This window comes from Theobroma cacao, chromosome 5 (assembly GCF_053813885.1).
Source record: "Theobroma cacao isolate CCN51 chromosome 5, ASM5381388v1, whole genome shotgun sequence".
In the NCBI taxonomy this organism is placed as follows: Eukaryota; Viridiplantae; Streptophyta; class Magnoliopsida; order Malvales; family Malvaceae; genus Theobroma; species Theobroma cacao.
This window is the reverse complement of record NC_142643.1, coordinates 8,017,866-8,043,695: the sequence shown is the minus strand read 5'-3', so window position 1 is coordinate 8,043,695 and position 25,830 is coordinate 8,017,866. Positions and strand designations below refer to the sequence as shown.

Below are 25,830 nucleotides of genomic sequence, written 5' to 3'. Positions count from 1 at the left end.
TTCTTATTGCTTTTGATTAAGCTCTATTGCTTCTATTCTTTTCGTGATTGTTTTGTTGATTCAAAAAGTGTTTAGTTTTTCCTTTTCTTTTGTTTTCTTGTTAGGTTATGTTTTTTGGTTTTCTGGTGTACAGGGCTCTGTTTTTTTGATGTACTTCTTTGATTTGGGAGTTATCCTTCTAGATAATCCCAATTATACAAAAATATTCTCTTTGATTTTAAAAAAAGTTATCGAGGCCATAAAGTTTGATTAAACCTATCGATTTAATCATGTTGGATGCTGCCATGGGTGTTTGGATTTGACATAAATTTGTCATGTTAAGTTGAAATCTTTATGGATTCAGAAATTTAATTTTTAGTTATTGATTTTATCAATAAATTTAAGGCTTTTGTTTCTCTTATTACAAGGATTAAATCTATATAAAAATTGTAACTTGATTTGGCTTGTAGTGAGAGAAATTAAAGTTTAAAGGTTTGGGTTCAAAATTGAAACTCATTTCTTGATTTTTATTAAAACCTTTAAATTTTACATGGTTATGTTCAATTTTATCTCTACAAATCACTGGTTACATGTTATAGAGATTAATCATAAATTTTGATTGCATAAAAATCGAGTATATAGGATCAAATAATGAGAAAAATCAAAATGGGTCATAAATGGGTATCAAACTCAAAAATTTTCTCAAATTAATCTCAATTTGTGATGTCTTTATGAATTTTAATTCACGAGTATTATAAAAGAAAGCCTTAATGGAGGTTTGAAAGGGTCAATTTCATCAAAAACAGTTTAAACCTCGAGATTTAGGTAGAAATTGGCATAAGAGACTTGAATGGGTTGAATTAACCTAGTTGGGTTACATGTTATAGAGATTAATCATATATTTTGATTGCATAAAAATCGAGTATATAAAATCAAATAATGAGAAAAATCAAAATGGGTTATAAATGGGTATTAAACTCAAAAATTTTCTCAATTAATCTCAATTTGTGATGTCTTTATGAATTTTAATTCACGGGTATTATAAAAGAAAGCCTTAATGGAGGTTTGAAAGGGTCAATTTCATCAAAAACACTTTAAACCTCGAGAATTAGGTAGAAATTGGCATAAGAGACTTGAATGGGTTGAATTAACCTAGTTGGGTTGGATCTGATTGGAAGGACAAACAATATTTTCCAAAATCCTTTTAATTTCTCTGTTTGAAACTTTGGCTTGGCCGCTCGTTTAAGGATGATAAGCAGTGGCTATTTTGTGCTTGATCCCATATTTTGCTGGGAGTGCCTAAAAATTTTTGTTGTAGAAGTGAGACCCTTCATCACTAAACATGGCTTTAGGTGTACCAAAACGTGTGAAGATGTTCTCTTGCAAGAATTTATCACTACCTTAGAGTCATTCCTTGACAAGACAGTAGCTTCAACCTATTTAGAAAAATAATTAACAGCAACCATGATATATTCGTTATTGAAAGATGGAATGAATGGACCTATAAAATTAATTCCCCACACATAAAAAATTTCAACTTCAAGGATGTTGTTGAGAAGAATCTCATGTCTCCTAGATATGTTGTCCACTTTTTGGTATCTATCACATCTTCAACAAAATTTTGAGCATCTTTAGAAAGAGAAGGCCAGTAAAAACTTGATTTTAGAACTTTTGCAGTAGTTCATTTTCCCTATAATGTCCTCCGTAATCAGATGAATGGCAATGATGAAAAATATTTGCAAATTCTTCTGAAGGAACACACTTTCTAATGATTTGATCTCCGTAATGCTTGTATAGAAAAGGCTCATCCTACATGTAGTATTTAACATCATGCAATAATTTCTTCTTTTGTTAAGAATTAAATCCAAGAGGGAAGAGTTTACTCACAAGATAGTTCATGAAATCAACATACCATGGCAAATTTTTCTACTACTCTATATGAAACACTTGCTCATCAAGAAAGGTCTCATTGATCACTGTTGAATTTCAAACTTGTTTTCCATTCTCTAATCTAGATAAATGGCTTGCCACTTTATTTTCTGTACCTTTCCTATCTCGAATTTCCAAGTCGAATTCTTAAAGCAAAAGTACCCATCTTATCAAGTGTGGTTTTGCATCTTTATTCTCGGTTAGATATTTAATAGTTGCATGGTCAGTGTAAACAATAACTTTAGTACCATCAAGATAAGAGCAAAATTTATTAAAAGCAAAAGCAATAGCAAGCAACTCCTTTTCAGTTGTGGTGTAATTTGCTTTAGCCTTGTTCAATGTTATGCTAGCATAATAAATCGGATACAACATCTTCGCTTTCTGTTGGTCCAAAACTACGGCAATTCCATAATCATTATGTCAAGCCTAGCTTGATAATATACTTGCCATGTCATTCATGTACCTGATAGCATGTTTGCATCCAAGTATATAAATGCCTTGGAAAATCGTTAAAAGTTGGTATTGTACTTAGTGGTACAATTAAGTTGATTAAAGCCTCGAATTAGTCCAAATAGAGATTTTAAGATGCATTTGAGAGTTATTGAACCTTAAAATGTTTTAATATGGTGATTTAGAGTTCGAGGATTGATTTGGAGTTTAGTTGAGAATTTTTATAACTTAGGGGCAAAATGGTCATTTTGCCACCCGAGGGCAAAATTGGAATGTTGGATAAGATTTTTGACCAAGTTTGACTATTTGGAGCATAATTTGAAATTATGGAGTGAAAAATTTCAATTTCGATATTTTTCGAGTATAAGGGCAAAACGGTCATTTCACATGTCCATGAGGACGTAATTGAAATTTTATGCTACCATGACACTTTTCAAGCCCATGAATTTCACCTATTATCACTTTATACTTTGGATAATTATGGGATTACATGTGATGGTGAGAAATTGCTTAATGGTTAAGTTTTTAATCGTGGCCCAATCAAGTGGTGACATGTGTCAAGCTTTAATATTTTATTGATTTTCCTTTATAAACCGACTTAAGCTTCTCCCATTTCACTCTTATGGCTGGCCAAGCAAGGGAACAAAGAGAAAAAGAGAAGAACAAACCCTAGGAAGGAAAAATTCAAGAGAAATTGTTGGATTTCAAGGAATCGAGCAAGTAAAGGTAAGATTTTTAATTTTAGCTTGTGATCTACTTGTCCCATGCATTCTTTTTCATTCTCCATGGCTGAAATTCAAGTTTTCAAGAGGGAACCTTTGCTGGCCAAGCTTAGAGAGAGAAGTTTTGGTGATGAATTTTGCTAGATTTCATAATATCCTAGTGATCTTAATCATTTTGTGATGTTTGGAAGGAAAAAATAAGCAAGAAAATCACATGTTTTTCAACCACCCTCATTTGGCCAAATTTTCTATATGGCATGTTAATGATGGATTTGGTTGTAATTCATGTTATTTAGCTAGGAATTGATGAATTATGATGTTGGATATCGAAACCAGTTATTGAAAAGTATAGTTCCTTTAGAAAATGGCTTGATGGAAACTGAGAAAATCATAGTAAATGGACTTGGATTTGATTCCTAATGATATATATGGATTTATGAGACTGTGTAGACATTGATTAGTATGTTAGTTCGGAATCGGAATGAATTTTGGAAAATGTTGAAGTTAGTCAAAAATCAAGTTCATTGTAATGCTTTGGTGTATTAGATTATTGGGAGTGTAATGAAAATATTTGGAGTTGAATCGGATGTTTTAGTTAAATCAATGCTGTATAGTTCGAATTAGGTCGAATACAAATTCATTCTAATCATAATTGAACCTACGTAGAACACCATCTTTAAGTGACTATCCGAACATTTCTCATTTAATTCCATGCATTCATAAAGAGCCTGAAATAGTTTTATAACAATTTGGTATAAATATATTGAATTACGTGTCGTGTATTATGTATAGGTGGTGAGTCTTCTGGTAAGGATAAAGATATCATACCCAAGGATCAAGAATAGGAGTACTCCATACTCCCGTTATTGTGAGTAATCAGACTTTCATCTTAACTATCTAAAGTAGTTTATACTCGTTTTTATGTTTTAAAGAAAAATGAATTTAAATTGCAAACTATTATGTTTTATAATTGAAGTGTTGATTAAATGAAATGAGATTTATAACTTGTTTTGAAATTGAATACTGGTTTTGGAAATTGAGTAAGTGGAGACTGTATACTTATGTTATATATATGTTTTGACATATGGTTTGAATTGATGGCTTATGACAATGTGATGGCAAGCATGGCTGGATTTGTGTTTGTGTGGAATATATGAACTGTTTTGCTTTGCCTTAACAGGTTGGTAATATTATATTAGCCATGTCATGTTGTCGGAAATTTTATTGAATTGATGGGTTATTTGATTAGCTTACTGCAGTGGGCGGGTTTCTATGGACCATTCTATTAGAGGGGCACGATAAACTCGGATATATTTTACCTTGGTACGAGAGGCGTGGAGGGTATCTCCTACGGTAATGTTAGAGTTCACTTCACGCCGAACCACCACGTGAAGGTGAAACTCAATCAACGCCAAGGAACGACTGTGTTTTATGAGTAAAAACTTGTTTTATGTGCATATGTTATTTTAACAGCCTTGGCGGACTCGGTTGGATGCCCGGGCCAAGGTGTCACCGAGTATGAGTTTTGGCACAAGCTAAGTTTTTAAGAGAATCATAAGCCTTGTTGATTATTTTTGATGAAATGTAATTGATTTATATGGGTTGAAATGAGATTTGATGTTATGAATCATATTATACTGAGATGTTTTAAATTGTCTCCATTTACTCAGCTTTAGATGTTATAGATGAAATTTGCTTACTCACTGGGTTTATAATAACTCACCCCTTATTTTTTACCTATTTCACGCTCAGGATAGTCTATAGACAGCCGATTTTGTCGAGGGTTGCTTTTGGATTTGCATCTTTAGAAATCGAAGGTCTACAGTCTTGTATGTTTTCGGTTATTTTGGGGGCCCACATGTCATTGTAGAATATTTTTGTATACTTGGTTTAGTGTGTTATTATATATATGAATTTCTGTTACTCTTACGTTATAAAAAATGTTTATGCAAGATTCTATAAATATTGTTTTATAAGAAAATGGAATATTTTTATTTAGTTTGATTAGCCATAATTTCACTTCAAATGGATGATTTAGATAACTAAACTTATTTTTAGATATGAAATGTATATTTTTCAGTATTATATTAATTTTTAATAGGTTTCAAAATTTTTAGGTAAAATGACCAAAATACCCTTGTGTAGTAGAAATTATTTATTGATCGTTTTGATTTGAAAATAGTCTATATTCTTTCAAAACATGATATTTAGTAACTGTTGCTCATAGGCGAGACGTAACATTGATACAAGAGCCTTGCGAGGTTTCGGTTGACATTTTGGGTAATGAATGTCTATCGAGATATCGCGACGGTTGTCACGAGCTCAAAGGGAGTACCGGGTTGTGACACATTAGCATCATGCATTAGTTCAAAAAAAGGATTCCAATTAGGAGCAGTGATAATAGAAGCATAAATTAATCTTTTCTTCAATTCAACAAAAGCATTATGGCAAGCATCATCAAAATAAAAAAGAGTATCCTTTTAACAAATTACAAAGTGGTTTAGAAATTTTAAAAAAATCTCTAATGAATCTCTTATAAAATCTAGCATGTCCTAAAAAACTACAAATGCCTTATTTTTCCGAATTTAAAACTAAATTAGTTTCTTCATATCTTTTAGGTACTCTAACAAGATTAAACAAACAATCATCAAAATTATCCTTAAAAAATGAAAAATCATCCATAAATACTTCCAAACATTTCTCAACCATATAAAAAAAAATTACCATAATACATTTTTAAAAAGTGACTAAAGCATTGCAAAGTTCAAAAGGCATTCTACGAAAATTAAAAGTTTCGTACGGACAAGTAAAGGTGGTTTTTTCTAGATTTTCAAGAGCAATGGCAATTTGATTATAACCATAATAACTATCCAAAAAGTAATACAAATCCTTACTTGCTAGTCTATCAAGCATTTGATCAATAAAAGGGAGTGGAAAGTGATCTTTTTTAGTGGCTTGGTTCAATTTTCTATAGTCCATACATACATTCCATCTAGTTACAGTTCTGGTGGAAATGAGCTCATTATTTTAAACTATAGTCATACCTCTTTTTTTGGGGACACATTGGGCTGGACTTACCCATGAAGTATAAAAAATATGATAGATAATACCTGCATCTAGCCACTTGATAATTTCTTTCTTTACCACCTTTTTCATAATTGGATTTAACCTCTGTTGATGCTCAATGGTTGCCTTGTGATTTTCTTCCAAAAGAATTTTGTGCATGCAAATTGATGGACTAATTCCTTTGATGTCTGCAATAGTCCATCCAATTGCTTTTTGGTAGTCTCTTAAAACTTAAAGGAGTTTATTTTCTTGTTCATTAGAAAGAGAAAAAGAAACAATTGCTAGTAGTGTAGAAGAATTTTCCAAAAAAGCATACCTTAAATGGTGAGGTAGTGGTTTGATCTAAAGTGAAAGAGGTTCTTTAATGGAAGGGTTGATTGATGAAGTTGTAATTGATAATTCCAAAGACTTAAATTGAGATTTTGGGAGACTTGATAAAGCATCCAAATGCTTAGCATGTTCAAGAACTTTGTCATTAATAATATCACATGAAGAAAGCAAAGATGCTTCTAGTGGATCATCATAATGATTATAAATAAACACATTGTTTGTAATGCTATTCACCACATTAATTGAGAAACATTAATCATGTTCATTGGAAAATTTTAAGGCTCTAAAACTATTAAATGTTATCTATTGATCTTTAACCCTTAAGGTAAGCTCACCTTTCTCCACATCAATTAGAGCTCAAGCAGTTCTCAAGAATGGTCTTCCAAGAATGATCAGTATTTCATGATCTTCTTCCATGTCAAGAGTAATAAAATTTACTGGAAAAATAAACTTACCAACTTTCACAAAAAAACTTCCACAATACCATAAGGATAGGTGATGGATCAATCAACAAGTTGTAAAGTCACAAAAGTTGGCTTGATCTTTTGCAAACTTAATTTTTATAAATAAAGAGTGACATCAAATTTATACTCGCACTTAAATCACATAAAGCTTTAGCAAAACAAATAGCACCAATAGTGCAAGGAATAGTAAAACTACCCAGATCTTTAAGCTTTGGTGGAAGCTTATTCTGAATAATGGCACTACATTCTTCATTAAGTGCAACAGTTTCAAACTCACCCAATTTCCTCTTTTTAGACAGGATGTTTTTCAAGAATTTAACATATCTTGGCATTTGTTTTAGAGTTTCAACAAAAGGAATATTAATATGTAACTTTTTAAACACATCAATAAATCTTTGGAATTGTTTGTCAAGTTTTTCTTTTTGAGATCGTTAAGGAAAAGATGGTGGAAGTGTGAGAGTAGTTTTTAATTGTGATTTTTCTTCTTTTGAGTTTTCAATAAATTGTTCAACCACAATTTCTTTTTCCGCATCCTTTTCAATTTCTTTCTCATCAGATTGAATTGAAATTTCATAATTTAAATCTTTACCACTTACCTCTTTTCCATTGTGGAGAATGATTGCCTTACAATGTTCCTTACCTTTTTTTCTTAGGTTGAGTTCAATGTCACTTGGTAAGGTACCATGAGGTCTATTATTTAGAGCACTAGCAAGTTGACCCACTTGTGTTTCAAGATTTCTGATTGATGCTTGACTTTGAATGGAGGCATCAGTCTTTGTCATGAATACATCAGTCTTTGTCATGAATTGCATGAACAAATCCTCCATTGAAGGCTTTTTATCCTGCATGGGAGTTGTAGGTGGAAATCTAGGAGGAAAGTTTAACTTAGATGCTGATGAAGACCCTTGGTTGTTGCTCTATAAGAAATTAGGATGATTCCTCCAACCAGGATTATAGGTGTTGGAATAGGATTGATATTCTGTTGCTTATTTCCAACAAATTGACAAGATTCAGAATAGATGGGACAATTGCCATTGGAATATTTTTCTTCACAAAATTTACATGTCACAAAAGAGCTCTGAATAGCATTAACACTCAATTTATCAATTTCTTTGTGAGAGAAGCCAATTGTGTAGACAAAGAATTAATCTCATCTAATTCATGAACTCCAACAAATTTTCTTGTGCCTAATCTTTAAGATGGCCATTGATGGTTATTAGAAGCTATCTCTTTAAGCAAATCATAAGCCTCATCAATGGATTTACTCATAAGTGCACCTCTAGCTACAACATCAATAGTAGTTCTAATAAGTTCCAACAAACCATTATAAAAAGTCTGAACTTGCAGCCATTTAGGTAATCCATGGTGAAGACATTTTCTTAACAAATCCTTATACCTCTCTTAAACCTCATATAGTGATTTAAAATCAAATTGCATGAAAGAAGTAGTATCATTCCTCATATTTGCTGTCTTGGCAAGTGGAAAGAATTTTATTAAGAATTTATGAGCCAAATCTTCCCAAGTACTAATGGAACCAACAGGAAGCGAATTTAACCAACTTTTTGCTTTATCTTTTAGTTAAAAAGGGAAAAGCCTCAATCCTAGGGCATCATCAGTAACAACATTAGCCTTGAATGTGTCGCAAATTTCCATTTAAATCATCTGAATGATTAGGCAAACCCCCAAATTGAATAGAAGTCTGAATCATCTGAATGATTGCTAGCTTAATTTTGAAGTTGTTGGCTTGAATATGAGGTTTTCAAATACTAGAATAGAAACCTAATATTGGTGGGACAGCATATTCCCTCAAAGACTTAGTCTCTTCCCTTTGTTGATCAACCATTATTTTGCTTGTAGCATAAACTTGTTGATTTTTCCTCTGAAGTCTTCAAAAAGTCTTTTCAATTTTTGGATAAAAAGGAACAATTTTCAAAATTTTGGCTCTTCGCATACAATGACCATAAATACCTGAAAAATTTAAGAAAAAAAGTTTGAATTAAGATTAAGAATGCTTGGTATTAATATTAACAAGAAGGAATTGAAAATCAATTCCCCGGCAACGACGCCAAAAACTTGTTGTTGATTTCTCACATAAGTGCACATATCGTTAACAAGTAATGTAGAAGAAAGTAGAATTCGTTTCCATGGAGAATTGAATTAATTCCTAACGTTGACTGCTAAAATTGACATACCTTAACTTATTCAAACAACTTAATTTTAAAATTACTAAAAGAAATTAAAATTAATAAACTAAAACTAATATAAAGTTCATCTGAATATTGTCTCTCTCTCTCTCTCTCTCTCTCTCTCTCTCTTAACTTAGTGTAATGAATTAAGTTGCTAATCGAGAGTTCTAGATTATTTACAAGTCTCTGTTGAGGTTTTCATAAAAATATCTCTCCCACTTAATTTACTATATGTCTATACAAATTAAATTGAAGAAAGATTTATTAAGTTCGTGCTCTAATCTTAACTATATATGGCTTATAGGTGTATGTTGTTGTCGAATTTTCATATAAGTGTACGTTATCGCAAATCAATCTTATTTAAGTAACCTAAATTTGCAGAAAACTAATTAAAATGAAATTAAAATAAGTACTAAATTAACTAATAGAAATTAAAATTACTTGATAAAGGCAATGTATTAAAACCTAGGATTATGGGTTCAATCAACAATTTATCTAACACAAGCATCTATTATTATTTACGTTCATTGGTGGTTTCACTTACCTAGAATCCAACGCTATGTACAAGTCTCAATTGAGATGCTTGCACACATACCTAAATTAATTGGGTCACTATATGTTTATAGGAATCAATTAAATAAGGTTCATTAAGCTAGTGTTCTAATTTGGCTATGTATGGCAATTGAGGTATATCTACCTGGATCGTGAATCAAATCACTTAAGTGATGTGAACATACATTATTCAAACCTTAGTCCAATCTAAAATCTCTCTGTCGAGTCTCAATTAGATTCACAAATCAATTAACTATTGGTGAGACAATCAAAAGCACTAAAAACATATTTGAATAAGCAAAACTATACTCATTCATAGTAAATAAAAGAGAAACTAATATTCAGATTACATGTTGAAATCTACCACAATTCTAGAAATATAGTTTAGCTCATAATATCTAATAAAAACAACATCCAAAGAAATTTAGCCATGAATCCAAGTCAAAGAAAATAAGAGAACAACAAAAATAGAGAAAGAAACTAATTATAAAAGTTTTGCAATCTCAATTCTCTCTCAAATTCTCTTGTTTTCTTGCTTTGTTCTTGGCTCCTTTTCTTTAGAATAGTTGCTTGTTGCCTCTTTCTAAAACCTCTTAAAAAGGTCCCTTAAATAAGCTCTAAATAACCTAATTCCAAAATCCCATCAAATTTTTATTTTTGGATAATCGTCAAGCGCCGCAACCATGCTTTCTTAGCACCATTGGGCTACCTTTTGGCTACAGTAATGCTACGGCCTTCCTCTCTTGGCGCTGTGACACTATAGCCTCTAAAATTTGTATGGTGCCTTCTTTTCACCAGTGTTGTAGCCTTGCTCTCCTTCACATGCTGCCTTTTGCAAAACTACAGTAGTCTAGCATTTTCCAACATAAGTTTCATGTTGATTTGATCTGAAATGGGTGAAGTGGTAAACATGAAAGTTTTAGCCCTGTTTCTTAACTTTCCAATGGCTTAATATTCACATCAATTAGACTTCTGGAGTGAAATATATGCTCTAAATATTGCATCATATTCAGTCCATGCATACTACTATAATGCTCAAACTTAGAAAATATTTTGACCATGATCTGATTAGAACTGGGTAAAGTGGTAAATATAAAAGTTGAATCTATTTCTATTAGAGTTCTAGTGGCTTAAGAATCACCTCATTGGAGTTCTTTAGAAAAAGATATGGTCAAAATACAGCAACATGTACGAATAAAGCCATCACCATACTTGCACTAATTTTCATCAAATGAACCTTTTACAACAAATTTCCTACAAAAGCAATAAGAGAAACAAGAAATAACTTCTCTTAAAGTAATTCAAAACAATGTAACATAAAATTAAACAAAATAACTTAAATTAATTACTCAACATGTAATCAAACTTAAACTACAAAAACACCTAAAATGCTAAAATCCGAACCTAAAATCTCAAAGATCTAGCTACTTAAGCCCTTAAAATCTGTCAAAATAGTTCTACATAATAGAGTTATCATATGTCTACCCTATATGCAAATCAAACCATTTAATCAACTAAGTACATTCGATCATACATTATTCTACTCAAAGTTTACCTAAATGTCCTTCATCAAGGTATAACCTAAGTTTCCAATTCAATCTAATTGGTCACTAATCAACTAGAAGCATTAAGAATAAAATAGAATAAACAACTCAAAATCATGAAACGTGAGCAAAAGAGATAAATAGATTAGACTACGTATTGAATTCAATCATAATCTTAGATAAATAAATTAGTTCCCCATCAAGTTAGACATCACAATCAAATAAAGTTTAAACATTGAAACCAAACCAAGGAAAATAAAGAATAATAAAAAAAAAATAAAAAACTCCAAGGGTAAAAACCTAATCTTCTTGAATCCTTCAATTTCTTCTTAGCTCCAATAAGACTTTTTTCAATGACCTTGTGGCTAAATCTCAGCTCTAAATCTGGTGTTTCATTATTTTCTAAAAGTCCTCTGAAAGGTTGTTTTTATAAGGCTTTGAAGTTGGGTTAAGTTGGGTGAAGAAAGAAGTCAATTCTAATAAGGATTTCCTCGTTAGACTACGTGAGCCATTGGCTACCTCCTCCAAGGCCATGGCTTTAATCATTAATTATCAAAAATCATGATTTCTCTAGGATTGCTGTAGTGCTTCAACTTAGACAAGGTTTTTGATCACTTTCTAGGTTGAATTGGGTGAAGTGGTGAACATGAAAGTTGTAGATTTTTCTTTTAGCTTTCTAATGGTCCAAAATTCATCTCATTTAGAGTTGGAAAAATTATGATAAATAACCCTCTTCATAAGCCCAATTTAAATATGACTTTCACAATAATTTTAACTATTTTTACTCAATTTTTGGCATGACTTGACAATAATGCCTTTTAAACAATTTCAAACAAAGCAAATGGTCTCGATTTTCTCTATCTCACCATCCAAAAAAAAATCTAAAATTACTGTTTATTTGGCCATTCAGCTCTCTCTTGCTATCCCCATTTTTGTCACTTGCCAAATGCTGTTTATCTTACCATTCAACTCTTTCTCACAATATCGAAGAGCAAAAATGATAGTAAGGTATGTGTTTTGGGTTGTTAGGTTTGTTGGTTTATATTCATAAGATAGAATCCCAAAGTTGAGGGGTTGAAATTGATTAGACATGTTTGTAAATTAGAGATCTGTATGACCTTGGCAACTTAAACCTAGCTGTTGCGGGTAGGCAAATCAATTAGTTATTAAGCATTGCATTATTGGTTTTTAAACATTGAGTCATTGGTTTCTAAGCATAGGAGAAAGAAAGGTTTTTAGGAACTTATGGTAATGTTTATAGGCATTGCGAGACTAGTATTTAGGCATTGCATCACGTGTATGTAGAGATTACGAGACTGGTATTTAGGCCAAACTGGTATTTGGGCATTGCATGACTTAGGCATTGCGAGACTGACTTTTAGGCATTGCGTGATTGGGTTGTAGGCATTGTGTGACTGATTTTTATGCATTGTGTGATTGGGTAGTAGTGATTATGTGACTGATTTTTATGTTTTGCTTGATTGAGTTGTAGGGATTGCAAGACTGATTTGATGGCATTGCGTGATTGGTTTGTTAGGCATTACGTTACAAATTGATTGAAGCTTATGATTACACATGTTTTTTTTTGGTTGATAAATTGATTGATTCTGACATTTATTTTCTGTTAAATTTTAGTGGTATGCCAAATGTGAAGCTTATGATTACTTATGGTGGTCATTGGGTCGATGACACTTACAAGAATGGTGAGACACTAATGAGGGTTGTTAGGAATAATTTAACGTTTTTGGGCCTAATGAAGCTGGTTGAAGATGTTGTCTGGGTAAACTAACCAAATCATGAAATCGAGTTACATGCATTGCTTAATCATGCCGTAGGGGTTTCACGCCCAATTTTCAGGGACAATGAAGATTTGGCAAGTATTTTGCGAGATGAGAAGGCAGTTGTAGTGTTTGTGACAATTAAGGAACGAAGTGCAAGTGTTATGCCACATGAACAAGGTGTCCAACATAGTAATCACCTAGATCAGAATTATACTACTTCAGACATACCACACCATGCATTCCCTAATGAACAACAATGGCAATCACCATTAAAGTATGCACATGACTTTAAGTAGCCCAGTACACATATGAGGTGTTTGTAAATGTTGTCTACACAATTTTGATCAGAATGTGCATTGAACTAAATACTTCGTTCTTGCCAATAAATGCAACTATCACTTAGGAATGTAGTGGGTCCACTACCATTCACAAATGACACTGTAATGGTTGTGAGTGTTGACGATGCATTTGATCAGATGGACGATGATTGTGAAAAGGACGACATTGCTGATTGGAATGATGAGGTGGATGATGATTGTGAAGACGATTACGTTGATGGGCATGATGACTATTCAAAGGATGATAGGGGTGAGGACAATGACATTTCGGATTGCAATCATGCAGATGGCAAAGCAGAACATGCCACAATTGTTATGTTAGAAGATGTTCAATGCAATGACCATGCCATAACTGTTATCTTAAAAGATGTTAAGTGTAATGACCTTATTTATGACGACCATATTTACGACGACCCCATCGCTGGTGACAACGAGATTCGTTCACTCGATGACAATGATCAAGAAAGGGTAAATGCAAAAGAATTTTGTCAATGGATTATTCCAGGGGTAGATATGATATCTTTCCAAAGAGTTACGACTGAGGAGTCCAGATCAAGCGAAGACCACTTATATCGTGGAAAATGTTTCCATCCAAAGCTGAATTGAAATGAGCTTTAAGCATGTTGGCGCTTAAAGATAATTTCAAGATTAGAGTTAAAAATTCATGTCATGCTTGTTTTGAGGTTGCTTGTAAGGATAAAGTGTGATACCCCAACTTCTATAAGCTTGTAACTATGTATAGATGTAATAATATGAGCTAGGGATAGTTTCGTCATTTTCTCTAATAAGCTTCCAGAAGAAAGTTTTATGATATTTTAAGGCCTAAATAGGCATAAGACAGTATAAATGACATGTGCTGATGAAAACACGAAGAAAACTAGAAGTTTCAATAATTTTTATAACAGTGGCAAAATGGTCATTTTTCACCTCGAGTTAAAATTTTAAGTTTTTATGAACTCGAGCATGTTTAGACCATTATGGATATTGTCTCAGTGTTAAAAGAGCAAAAAGATTGCATAAAAGATTAGAGGAGAGTAAGTTAATTGGTGGAGGGGTATTTTCATAATTTTAAAAGAAAGGATAAGATTGCCTATAAATACCTTGAATTTCCAGCAGCTTTTTGAAATTTTCAGCAGCTGGTCTTCTTTTTCCCTTCTCCTCTCTCACGTTTCTTCAAACTCCATGGAAGCTTGATTTTCAAACTTCCACAACTTTCTCTCTTTAGCTCCAATTTTCATGCTTTTGGTGCACTCTTCCATAAACCCCTGTGCTATTTCATCTTCTCACTTCAAAAACCTTGAAATATCTTGTTTTCATACTTTCTCTCACTAGTTGGGCATTCTAAAGAGAGAAAGAGAGAATCACTCCATTGATTTGAAAGCTATTGGAAGAGAATCCAACTACAAAGGAACCCTAGGGTGAGTGATGCACCAAGTTTGATTTTTAGCTGCAGAAAATGGCTAGTAATTGTGATTTATGAGCTGTTTTATTGTTTAGTATGTTCATCACTTTTTAGTGATTAAGATAGTGAACATAGATAGCCATTTAAAGTGGCAATTGAAAACTAGATAAGAGATAGCTTTTAGAGTTCATAGTGTGTAAATTAATCTATTGTTTATGTTAATGTGATCCTAGGTTTTTAAGGAAGCCCATCATTCCAATTGGATCATTAAGGGAATTTGAGTCAACTAAAGGTTTTACAATCAATTGGTGAGTGGACTACCTTCAAAACTAATTTTGGGAATATGATGGATTTGACAAAGTGTTTGAATGATTTTATACAAATTTTCATGAAAATGAATGCCTTTGGAACAAGCTTTTGAGAAAAGGTTTATGTTATGAAATGTGATTATTATGGATTTCTATGTGGCTGCATTATGTTGATATACATATATGCTTGAGTATAATGTTATGTAATTATATTGACTCGGCTATGTGTGAGTAGGGAGTGCGCATAAGCCGAGGATGACCCGATTATGTGCGAGTAGGGAGTGCGCATAACCCGGTGATGACCCAACCATGTGCGAGTAGGGAGTGCGCATGAGCTGGTGATGATGATGATGGGATGGTGTGTTGATGATGATGGGTATATATGTATATATATATATATATGTAAATATGTGTGTTATAGGAAATTGATGGATAATGGGTTATGGTTGTAATGCATGTGAAACTTGACATGTTAAACCTTGAGAAATTGTTATGTGTTTTCATGTTGGTTTGGACTTTTTGGCAGGGTGGTTTTTCCTTTGGGAGAAAGGTAAATTTTGCATTGATGCCCTGCATTTTGCTGTAGCAAGAATGATTCTCGCGGCAGCGAGAAACTTTCGAATTTGGAGGGGTACACTGGCCGAAAACTCACTGCAGCAAAGATGCATTTTCGCTGCAGCGAGAATGACACTGTAGCTTCTCGCTGCAGCGAAATGCATTCTCCCTGTAGCGAGAAACTTTCTATTTTTTGGGTTACAATTTCGCTGCAGTGAGATTGAATCTCGCTGCAGCGAGAAACATTCTGTTTCTGGGTAAAAATTTCGCTGCAGCGAAAAACCTTCTGTTTTGGTCTCTTATCTTGTCCAATTGCTGCCCTATCTTTCACTTCTTTGCTCCCATATGGGAGCATGGACTTCCAACATTAAGGATTAAAAGAGTTAAGTTTAAAATGAGGAGGTTTAGTGAGAAAACCTCGGCCAGTTGAGAAACCCTCGTTCAGTTAATAACTAAATCCCAACGTCGTTGCAACGAAAATTCATTCTCGCGTAGCTACTCTGCAGCGAGAATGCCTTTCCGCTGCAGCGAAGATTCGTTCTTGTATTTGACTTGCTTGTGTAATATTGAAGTTTTCATTCTTCAAATGGTTTGTTATGTATGGGTCCTTGATTTTCAAATGATTAATCATTTAAGGGCTTGATGAGGGGTTTTAAATAAGAAAAGAAACAAATTGCATTGTTTTGAAAAAAGAATGCATCATGATTTCATTAAAGATTCCTTATGGTATGCTTGTTCCCTTCCTTGTTCACTCACTGGGTTTATACTCACCATTTTCAAATTCATATTTTCAGATCACGAGGCAGCCGGTAACTAGGATGAGGTGTCCTTGTAGACCCGTGTCCATTTTTTGGTAGGTGTCTCGGCATTCAGTAACTGTACATTCATCCGAGTCCTTCCGCTGGAAGTAAAGTGTTATTTTTTTTTGTATAAACAAACTTAATGTAAATTATTAGAATACATGTTGTAGACATTGTATGTAAATTTTTAAGGAGTAATGCCAGTACGAGTTGGCAATGTATATCACTATTTTGATTCAAAAGTATGAAATATGACTTAGCGATATTTGATGGAATGATGAGTAGGATAAATCGATAGGCTTGCTTGGGCTTAATAGACTACGTTTATTGGCCCCTTGCGCCGGTCATGGCCCGAAAATTTGAGTCGTGACATAAAGCATGCAAGTTTGCTATGCATGCAACAAAGCTGCCTGAAGGAGATTATTGGCAAGTTTGCATGTTCCACAACGTTCAAGCATGTACTGTTGATGGTTTGCAAGGTGGGTATCGAACAACGAGTGCGAAGTTTATTGGTGAGCTTATGTCCCCCAAGCTGCAAAGAAATAATGTAACACCATTGAGACCTAACGAAAGAATGAAAGAGATGAATTGCAAGAGGGGATTTGCAATGCTTGTATGGTAAGGCTTAGCAAGTGAAGGAGTATGCAGAGAGTCTTGTTTTTGGTCCCCCAGAGGAGTTATTCCAACTCCTACCGGCGTATTTCCATATGTTGGAATGTGAAAATCTTGGAACAGTCACAACTACGGCTACAGATCAGGAACAATAATTCAAATATTGTTTTTGGGCATATGAGGCATGTATCTGGGGTTCAAGGTTGTAATGCAACCTGCCGTTGTTATCAATGCCACACATTTGAAAAGTAGATTCAAGGGTATTTTGTTTGTTGCTGTCTACAAAGATGTGAATGAGCAGATATATCTAGTTGCATTTGGCATTGGCCACGTTATGGACGAAAAGTTATGGTTGTGGTTTCCTACCCAATTGCGTCGTGCAATTGGTTGTCTTGAAAATGCAATGTTCATTTTTGATCAATATCTTGGCATTAAGAATACAGTTGAGAAAGTGTACCATAATGCACACCACAATTTATGCAATTACCACTTGGGGTAAAACATAAAAATAGGTTCAAGAGTAAAGACGTTGTAGTAATTTTCACCCTCACAGCCAATTGCTACAAGGTCATCGATTTCAGTAGACATATGAATCAACTGAAACATATTTGCAAGGATGTTTACGACCACCTGATGAATTTACGCTATAAGAGATAGGCACTTGCACCATCACTAGTAAAGCGGTACAAACTCATGACATCCAACATTGAGGAGTGTATCAACTCGTGTCTGAGGCAAGCAAGAAATATGCCAATCACCGTGTTGATCGAGTGCATTAGAGGCATGTTCTAGCATTGGTTCCATGACTAGCACAAGGAGACCCTGAATTTGACCACACCCTTCAGCTCTAGGGATACCGATATATTGAACACACGGTTCAATGAAGCATGTCACTTTTTGAGACAAGCAATTGATCAAGTGGAGTTTCAAGTTATAGGAGGGAGTAAAGATAGAGTCGTAAATCTGTCCACCAAGACGGGTTCATACAGTAAGTTCCAAACCGATCTACTCCCTTGCACGCATGCCATGGTGGCAGTAAGGTATGAATATCCATGTTTTCTTGTTTGCTTTGTAATGAATTGAAATTTTACATGGTTCATCAATTTTTGATTTGTCTTTGTAATAAGTGCAAACATTCAGCTATTAAATTCTGCTTGGACTATTACAAGAATCAATCTTGGGTGGAGGGTTATGCTATACCCATTCTCCTAGTTGGACATCCCAGTGAGTGTGAAATCCCCCTTGATATTCAACAAATTGTCGTTGTGCCACCACTTTGGGAAGGTCGAGCAGAAAGACCTAGGAGAAAAAAGATTCCATTGATTGGGGAAAGTAGTCAACGATAGAGATGTTCACAATGCAAGAGCTAAGGCCATAATAGGCAAAATTGCCTAACACCGTCCCAATACCGTTTGTTGCTCCATCTACAAATCTGGCACCATCTTTTACTCAATTGACACCTCTAAGAAGATGACGATCGAATGCATGTTCAATTTGTAGACAACTTGGGCACACATGAAACAGTTGTCCAATGCGAGTGACAAGCATCGAGAATGTATGGGGTGTCGTGATGAAGACAGTGGCTCCTTAGACAGTAGTGGTCTATTGTATCCACAGTACCCTTGATAATTTTTTTATTCATTGTAACAAAAAAAAATCAAAAGAGTTTTAACATGGCAAAAAAAATTATTTATTTAAGCCTAATTATATGATTGTAATTAAATCATTGTTGGAATATATAATTTAATGACAAGTACATATTTTTTTCCATAAGGTTTCATCAGATTTTATTTTGTTTTTGCAATCAAAGTTTAATCCCAATGTCTTTATTGTGAGATATAATATATTTAATTTAATGTAAATTCAAAAAGTCAAATACAATGCAATGCAATGAATGATGGGGTTAGGCAATGCCATAGCCTAAGTGATGCAATGTCTAAAACCAGTCACGCAATGCCTTCAAAACTAGTCACGCATTGCCTAAAAAACTAGATATGCAATGCCTTCAAAGCCAGTGACGTAATGCCTTAAAAACTAGTCACACAATGTGTTAAAAACCAAGCATGCAATGCCTTCAGAATCAGTTATGCAATGCCTTAAAAACAAGTCACACAAAGTATTAAAAACCAGTCATGCAATGCCTTAAAAACCAGTCACACAAAGTATTAAAAACTAGTCACGCATTGCCTAAAAAGCTAGATACGCAATGCCTTCAAAACTAGTAACGTAATGTCTTAAAAACCATTCTCGCAATGTGTTAAAAACCAAGCATGCAATGTCTTCAAAACCAGTTACTCAATGCCTTAAAAACTAGTCACACAATGTATTAAAAACCAAGCACGCAACGCCTTCAAAACTAGTCATGCAATGCCTTCAAAACCAGTCATGCAATGGCTAATATCTAGCCAAGCGATGCACTATATCAAGTTATGATCATTATTTGAAGAGAAAAATTGTAAAGTGGGAATTTTGAAAAAAAAAAAGATGAAGAACGGGAGGGACGAGAAAACCACCCATTAAAACCCTTTACCCAAATTTACTCAAAAATCTATTGTCCTTCTCTTTAACCCTATGTTTACCTGAGTAACCCAAAGCCTCCATGTGAAACCTTGATCTTTATAGACTCATAGCTGGAAGTAGATGCGGTATCACAAACTAGGGGTAATTTCATTATTTCCTTAGTGAGCCCCTAGAAGTATGCTTTCAAACATTATTAAGGCTTAAATAGGCCAGGGCATAAATGAAGGATGAAAATAAAGATAAAATGGCAAAGGAAATAGAAATGATGATGATTTCCAAGGTAAGGGCAAAATGGTCATTTTTCATCTCGAGTCGAAATTTTTAAGTTTTTGTGAACCCGAGTATCTCTAGACTATTATGGACTTTGTCTCAGTGTCAAAAGAGTAAAAAGATTGCACAAAGGATTGTAGGAAGACAAAGTTAACTTGTTAAGGGCATTTTCATAATTTAAGTGGAGTTTGGATAAGCTTTAGCTATAAATATCATTTTTCAGTAGCTTTTTCTCATTTTTCTAGCTGCTTCTTCTTCTTCTTCCTCCCATCTCACATTTCTTTCATCCTCTATGGAAGCTTGTTTTGAAACCTCCATAACTTCTTTCAAGTTAACTCCAATTTTCATGCTTTTGTGCACTTTTTCATAAAACCTTTTGTGCTCTTTCACTCTCTCACTTTAAAACCCTCAAAAGTCTTACTCCTATACTTTCTCTCACTAGCTAGGTGCTTTAGAGAGAGAAAGAGAGAGCTTCTACAATAAATTGAAAACTCTTAGAAAGGGATCAATTATAAAGCTACCAAGGTGAGTAGTGAAGTAGAGTTGATTTTTAAGTGTTGAGAATGGTTAGTGATTAGACTTGTGAGTGTTTTGTAGTTGAGGTTGTTTATTCATTTTAGAGTGATTAGGATAGTGAAAATAGATAACCACTTAATGGCAATTGGAAGCTAGTTAGGAGATAGCTTTTAGAATTTATAGTTATGTGAATTTAGTTAATTGTGATGCTAATGTGATGATAGGTTCCAACGAAGCCCCACCGGCCCATTTGGACCATCAGAGGAAGTTGGAGTTAGGTAAAGATTTAACAAATACCAGTGAGTGAACTTGCATTTCAAAATGTTTTGGGAAAAGCCTACATATTTAAATAAATCATTTGAAAGTTCATTTGTTTTTGCTTTAAAAATATACTTGGGGAACAAGCCCTTGATGAAATGTTTATATCTTGTGAAATGTGCAATATGAATAGTTCATGCGTTCTCACATTATGTTGATATGTATATTATGCTTTGGATGCTCTTTTTGGGTGATAATGATGACCCAGCTATGTGTGGTGTTGGAGTGCACATGAACTGATGATGACCCAGTTATGTGTAGTGTGGGAGTGCACATGAGCTGATGATGATGATATTGCATTGCGCGTGTAGGGAGTGCACACGAGCTGAGTGTGGCAAGATGGTGTAGTACCCCATACCTTGATATGGTGGCTAACAATGCTTGCTTTATGTTATTTATATTTATTTTATGTTTTTATAGGTGTAGGATCAAAAATAATTTTAATTGGTGAAAAAAGGAGCACAATGGACTGTTGCTCCTATTTGCATATGTTTCGGTTTTTCAAGTATATCTCCCACTACACAAGTTCAAATGACATGATTTGTGGACCATTAGAAAGCTAAGAGGCAGGGATACAACTTTTGTGTTTACCACTTTGCCCAGTTTTGAAGGAAAGGTGGTAAAAAACCTTTGTCAAAGTAAAAGTACTGCACTAGAAGAATAGAGTTCGACAGAACATTTGAGCACTGCGGTGCTGGAATTGAGAGCTACGGCCTTCACCGTAATTTTCAAAAATAACAAGTTTAGGGGATTTTTGAAGCTAGGAATTTTGGGGGCTACTTAAGGGACCTCTTTCAGAGGATTTTGGACCTTTTCCCAATGTCAAAAGAGTAAAAAGATTGCACAGGAAAAGGAGGAAGACAAGTGGCCTTGTTAAGGGCATTATTGTAATTGCATGAAAAATTGGATAAGCTTTGGCTATAAATATCATTTTCCAGCAGCTTCTTCTCATTTTTTTCAGCAGCTTCCACCAGCTTCTAGCAATTTCTTTTTCTTCTTCCCCACCTAACGCCATATTCACCTTTACCACCATGAAAATGGAGTTTTTCAATTTCTTTTCCTTATTTTCTTCTTATTTCCTTTCTTTTCTTACTTCTTTCTTCTCCAAACTTTTTGGGCACTAAACCTAAGGTTTTAAACCCCAATTTCCAGCACATATAAACCCTAGGAGGAGAAGAAAGAAAAAAAAAAAAAGAAGAAAAGCTTGGTTTTGTAATCCAAGCAAGCTAAGGTAAGGATTTTGTGTTTTTAAGCTTATGGTTGGTTAAATTCTTGGAAAAATGATGTGTGAATCATTTTGTGGCAGCTATGGTGACCATGGGTGTGAGGAAATTATGAATTTTGTTGAGTGAAATTCAAGCTAAAACCAAATGGTAAGCTTAATGCTACAATTTGAAGCTTATGATTGGTCTAGTATGGTGAGAATGATTACGTGCATATGTAGTGTTATTGTGATGTCATGGGTATGGTTGGAAGGCAATTATATTGATTGGAAGTTTGGTGTGTAGATATGTGTTGTTAGGAAAGGTTTAAAAGGTTATGCATGTTGGTGTGCACGAATGAATATTAATGTTATGCTTGGTGGCAACATGTAAATGAGGATGGTGGTACATGTAGCCTTAGAAAATGTTGATGGAAGTAAATTTATAGTTGCTGCCATATGTTAGGTAATTGTTGTAGAAATGGTGGATAAACTTGATAAATATCCTTAGACAAGATTTATATATGTGCTAGAGTCATAAATAAGTTGCCAATATCCATAATCTAAAGAATTATGCAAGTAAAGATAAAGGTTACTTTGGTAAAGAATGTGTCAAGATATAATTTAGTTGGATGAGGATTCATGATTGACGGAAAAAAAGAGAAGTAGAAATGAGGCACACTAAAGATATTGAATTTGGATTGTTGCTAGGACATACAAAAGTAAAGATAGTGCACGGTGGTGGCATACCGAAGGGAATAACGAGCGATCAACAAGTAGAATAGCTAGATACGCCTCCGAACAAATAGCGATGTAATATCCCGTTATCATAAGGTGAGTGAACTTGCATTAAAATGTTTTGGAATAAATGATTATATGCTTGATTGAGCCACTTGAAATATTTTGTTGGTTTTTCTTTAAAAATTCATGAGTTTCTACATTATGTTGATATGTATATTATACATTGAATGATACTTTTGTGTGATAATTATGACCCAGCCATGTGCGGTGTAGGAGTGCACATGAGCTGTGCTGACCCAGCTATGTGCTGACCCAGCTATGTGCGGTGTAGGAGTGCACATGAGCTGAGACAGAGTTGGGGGTGAGGCCGGTGGTCATATGTAAGTTTATATATGTTATATATATATATATATATATATATATATATATATATATAGAGGTTTTGGAAATTATATTGTGGTTGCATTGATTTTTGAATGTTAAATCTTGAGAAATGGTTTCCACTTGATTATCACCGCAACAAAAACGAATTTTCATTGTGACAAGAAATTGAGTTAAATTGCATTGTCTTCAACATAAATGCATCATGATTTCAAAAACTTCTCGTATTGATGCTTGTTCCCTTCCTATGTTCACTCATTGAGTTTGTACTCACGTTTTTAAAATTCATGTTTTAGGTTTCCTGAGTTAAAGGTGATGGGATCCTAGGACAACGTGCTCCTCCCTATCCATTGCTCAGTAGGTTTGTCATGATACTAAGTGTTAGCACCCACACCCAAAGTTACTCTACTGATGGTTAGAGTCTTTGAATGTGTACATGTAAACTGGATGTAACTTGCTAAGAATTGTTTGGCAACTATTCATGTATATTCTGATTAATGAATACCATTATGAGTATATACCTGAATCTTATGAATTGATTTCAATGAAGTTATTATTTGAACATTACGATTTATAGATCTTAAAAAGGGAGTATGGATGATACATGGACTAATGTACAGGTTCATATAGGAAGGCTTGTTAGGGCCTAATAGGCTAGGCCTATTGGGTCCTTGCGCCGATCATGGCCTGAAAATTGGGCTGTGACAGATGGTATGCATGATGATGTATGTATATATATATATATATATATACATATATATATATATATATATTATAAAAATTTTATGAAAATAATTGTGATTGTGTCGTGTGTTGGCATTGTTAATTGCTCCCAAATTACTTTTCATTTCAGTAAGAAAATGGCTTTTTAATGTAACAATACCCCTTTTTACTAAATTGCTTTGTTTCTTGCTATAGCGAGATTCATTCTCACTGTAGTGAGAAACTCTCGGGTTGGGGGGGAGGGGTTACACTAGCTTGGTTCTCGTTGTAAGAAGAAATTTCTTGAGCATTCTCGCTAGAGCGAGAAACTCTCGGGTGGTTCCAAGATTTTGGTGCAGTGCTTTCACTTTGAAAAAGATTTTGACCACCTTCCGATCAGAACTGGGTAAAGTGGTAAACATCAAAGTTGTAGCCCAACCTCTTATGTCACGAACCGGTACTCCCTTCGAGCCCTTGACAACAGTCGTGATGTCCCGATAGATATTTGTTACCCGAAATGCTAACCGAAACCTCGCAAGGCTTAATATTAGTTTTCACACCTCCCCTGTGAGCAATAATTACTAAACATCATATTTTAAAAGATTATAAGCTATTTCCAAATCGAAATAATAAAAAAATAAAAAATATTTTCTGTCTCATAGGGGCATTTTGGTTATTTTTTTTCCAAAAATTTTGAACCCTGCTGAAAATATAACACATGGGAGATAATACACATTTCATAACTAAAAACAAGTTTTTATGTCTAAAACATTCATTTAAAGTGAAATCGTAGCTAACAGAATAAAATAAAAATATTGAATAAAATATTCTATTTTCTTATAAAACAATATTTATAAAACGCTATGTGAATAATTTTTATAGCGTAAAAGCAAAATAAATTCATATATACGGTAACATAGATAACCAGAGTATGTAATTTAATTTACAATGACGTGTGGGTCTCCGAATGACCAAAGGTAACAAAGGCTATGGACCTACAATTTCTGAGGAGGCGAGTCCAATAATAACCCTCGACGTAATCAGCTATTTACTGACTGTCTTGAGCCTGGAATGAGTGGAAAGGAAGGTGGTGAGTTTATATAAACTCAGTGAGTAAACAAACATCATCTAAAATATCTAAAGTCGAGTAAATGGAGACAACTTAAAATAGTTTATCGTACTATGATTCATAACGTTTCAAACTCATTTCAACTAAATAAAATAAATTCATTTCACTCAAATAATCAACATGGCTATGAATTTCTTAAAAACTTGGCTCGTGTCAAAACTCATTCTCGGGGATACCTTGGCCGAGACATCAAACTAAGTCCGCCAAGGCTGTTAAAGAAAAGTTCATATACGCATAAAACACATTTTTTTGTTTAAAAGCATAGCCGTTCCTTGGCGTTGGCTGAGTTCACTCTCACGTGGTGGTTTAGAGTGTAGTGAACTCTAAAGCTTTACCTCAAGAGATACCCTCCGTGCCTCTCGTACCGAGGTAAAATATAACCAGGTTTACCGTGCCCCTCTCTAATAGGCTAGTCCACGAAAACCCGCCCACTGCAGTAAGCTAATCGATATCCCACCAAATCAATAAAAGTTTTGACAGCATGACATGACAATTATATTACTACCCAACCTGTTAAGGCAAAACAAACAGCTCATACAATTTCAACACAATTTCCAACTCAGCCATTCATGCCAATATCACCATAAGCCATTCAATTCAAACCGTAAATTTACAACACAAACAAACAGTCTCTAATTACTCAATTTCTAAAATCATCATTCAATTTCAAAATGATTTATAAAACTCATTTCATTTAATCACATTTTACTTATAAAACATAAGGATTTACCTTTTAAACTCATTTTTCTATAAAATCACAAAAACGAATAAAAACTACTTTAGACAATTAAGACGATAATAAGGTTACTCATAATATCGAGAATCGAGGTACTCCTAATCTCGGTCTTTGCGTACAATCTCCTTACCCTTATCGGAAGTTTCACCACCTAGACATAATGCACAACAAGCAATTTACTATATTTGTGCTAAACTGTTATAAAACTAATTTAGGCTCTATATGAATGCATGAAATGAGATGTGAAATGTTCGGATTATTATCTAAATATGGTGTTCTACGTAGGTTCAATTGTGTA

The 25,830-nt window shown here is 34.0% G+C and overlaps 1 non-coding gene across 1 annotated transcript; it reads left to right on the top strand.

The window, feature by feature from the left end:
* The first annotated feature begins 8,297 nt into the window (after positions 1 to 8,297).
* Positions 8,298 to 8,404, top strand: LOC148762408 (small nucleolar RNA R71). Its single transcript, XR_016026837.1, has one exon. It is a non-coding gene; the product is annotated as a small nucleolar RNA R71 (small nucleolar RNA).
* The last annotated feature ends 17,426 nt before the right edge of the window (positions 8,405 to 25,830 follow it).